The sequence below is a fragment of the Miscanthus floridulus genome, chromosome 2, assembly GCF_019320115.1.
Source record: "Miscanthus floridulus cultivar M001 chromosome 2, ASM1932011v1, whole genome shotgun sequence".
In the NCBI taxonomy this organism is placed as follows: Eukaryota; Viridiplantae; Streptophyta; class Magnoliopsida; order Poales; family Poaceae; genus Miscanthus; species Miscanthus floridulus.
In genome coordinates this window covers 90,863,676-90,866,547 of record NC_089581.1, presented here as the reverse complement: position 1 = coordinate 90,866,547, position 2,872 = coordinate 90,863,676, and the positions used below count along the sequence as shown (strand labels likewise).

At 41.1% G+C, this 2,872-nt stretch overlaps 1 non-coding gene across 1 annotated transcript; it reads right to left on the bottom strand.

The window, feature by feature from the left end:
* Positions 1-1,834: 1,834 nt before the first annotated feature.
* Positions 1,835-1,941, bottom strand: LOC136540994 (small nucleolar RNA R71). Its single transcript, XR_010780110.1, has one exon. It is a non-coding gene; the product is annotated as a small nucleolar RNA R71 (small nucleolar RNA).
* Between the last annotated feature and the right edge of the window lie 931 nt (positions 1,942-2,872).

The window sequence follows — 2,872 nt, the reverse complement described above, 5'->3', positions numbered from 1 at the left end:
TAGTATATAAGAAGGGGAGAGCTCCATTCACAACACACACCGCAACACAAGAGCCTCTCTCCCTCCACTTGTATTCTTTTTACATTTCTTAGTAGTTGGATCTAGTAGAAGCTTCATTGTAGAGCTTGACCACCTTAAGCCTTTTGGTATGAATAATATCAAGAGTTTCCTTTTGTACTTGCTCTCATATTATCAATATAGCTATGTTATGAAATGAGTGCAAAGTTCTTAGGTTATTAGTTTAGCATATAGAACTTTATGCTTAACCTTTCATACAACATACATGTTTAAACAAAGACCTAAATTGAGGTAGTGAGTTCTACTTTAAGATTAGTTGTGGTCATTATACTCCTACGGGTCCATCGTCCATCCCTGTGGTGGATGCTCTAGTAGAGGACTCCTAATAAAGACGGATGTTCCTAGGCTAACTCTAGAGTAGTAACTGATAGCATAGACATGGTGTCTAAGCTAGAAGTTACTTTTGTTTGCCTCGTATCCCCCAGTTGAGGGGTAGGCGGCAGGTGGTCACTGTCTTGTCCATCCTTTGTAATCCCCCAAGTTCAGATATGGCATGGAGCCATAGGGTGTAGTCCAACAACAGCTTGGCAGACCTAAGTGTTATCTGATGCCTGAAGTAAGTTTATAGAGACTAAAGTTATCTTAACTTAGAATATCTAACCTTAGAAACTCATGTATTTGTATGATCATCTACTCATCTTAGCATAGCTATATGAGAAAGCCTGCTCCAGTTTAGGTATATTCTTTAATTATTTATTCTTTCTTTTATCTTTATCCTTGAGATTGGCTTGAGTGTGTGTTTGTGTCACACTATCCAATATTTATCATGGCTTATCCCTGTTATGAACTTTGGTCTATTATACAGTCATGTTATATTGACTATGTCCCTACTAGAGACTTTTACACCATGCCTTCCTTTAGGGAAAATATAAATGAATGGTACCCAAATACTTCCAGGTGAAATGCTAAAATGATATGTCCGTGTGCTTACGGAATATTTCTGCATGTGTTCAGAAATATCATCATGACATTTCTAGTGCAATTGCTAGGAAACACAAATACTAGTGGTAACGCTAAGAAACGCCAACAAGCATTTCTAGCACCATGTTGCCAGGGATGGATTCTATCTCCATACTTGGTGATTGCGCTAAGAAATGCCAACAACCATTTCTAGTGCTGTTGCTAGGGAAGGCATTGGTTAAAAGAATCTAATAGGACATGTTCATAAAAATATGCATGTGTAGTAGCCATCGCTCATAATAGGATAACTTTGCTTGTTTCTCCTATTGTGGGTGAAAACAGGATAGTGTTAGACTAGTTTTCGACTTGCTGACAAACTTCACCAAAAATCTAGAGGCACTCCTAAGGAAGAACCGGTCCCATACCATTTCTTCTTCTACCACTCCATCGATAAACAAACCTAGTTGCCCCCGCACCATCTGCTACTTCCTCCATGGCCATGTCACTATGCAACTACTCTGTCCCTGCTATTGCCAACGTGCTTATTGGCCCGCTATCAACATGGGCAAAGAAAACTTCAAGCTTAGGACTAGCCTCATCATGATGGTGTAGGCAAACCCATTCTATGGTTTGCCTAGTGAGGATGCAAACATGCACCTTCAACACTTCCTTAAGCTATGTGAAACAATCATCATCAAAGACGTAGCACCTAAAAGCATCAGGCTCCGTCTGTTTCCCTTCTCCCTCAGTGGAGAAGGCAAAGCAATGGTTCTACAAGGAGAAGGAAGCTATCAACATATGGACCAAGTGTTCCATGGAGTTCCTCATGAAGTTCTTCCCCATGGGCAAAACCAATGCCCTAAGGGGAAGAATTTAAGTTTCCTAGCAAAATGCTATAGAATCCTGTCGTGAGGCATGGGAGAGGCTACAAGAATACATCCTTGCCTACCCACACCACAGGACAGAGAATTGGCTAGTCCTCTAGAACTTCTACAATGGGTTAACCCCCATGTCAAGAGGACACATAGATGCCGCTACTAGAGGAGCCTTCCTCTCGCTCACCATTACTTGAGCTATGGCTCTTATTGAGAAAATGGTATCCAATTAAGGGTGGGGCCATGAGAGGCTCCAAGATGAACAATAGAAAGGCATGCATACCATGAAGGAGATGGATATGATTGCCACAAAAATGGACCTCCTATTAAGAAAGCTTGACTGAGCGTGCCCATGAGAAGGAGGCAATGTATGGCATCATCAAGGCCATGGACTTGCGTATGACATGCGAGGTCTATAGTGAAAGTGGACATTCATGAAATGATAGCCCTGAGACCCATGAGGATGACATCTACATCAACAACTGGCTTCCATTCATAAGGAGGTCCAGGGTGGAATCAGTCGCACCCACAATATCAGGAAGGTAACTTTGCTTACAATTCAAATTTTGCAAATCAACCCTCCTTGATAGATCTTGTGTTAGGGCAAGCTCAAATAAATGAAAACCTAACAAAGAAGCTTGCCTCTAATGATAAAATTTTAGAAAATATTAATTCAAAAATAGAAGGTTTAACGTCATTGTTGACGGTAGTTAACAACCATTATAAACCATTAGTATAACAAGTATAAGGGCATAAATATAATCACCAACAAAGGTTTAGGGGTTTGAACTAACAAATTCCACAAGTTTTGGTGAATCTATATTTTCTATAGGGTTTATATAGAAAATCGTCGAGGTGGACCTACGTGTCAGATTTAATCGCACTTATCCGCAGCGAAACAGACACCAGAAGACTCTAGAAGACTCAAGAGGACTCTACACCAAGGCAAAGGCCTAGGAGGTACCATGTGGGGCCGATTGGCCCACCTATAAGCCAACCGGGCCCCTAGCCCCATCTAT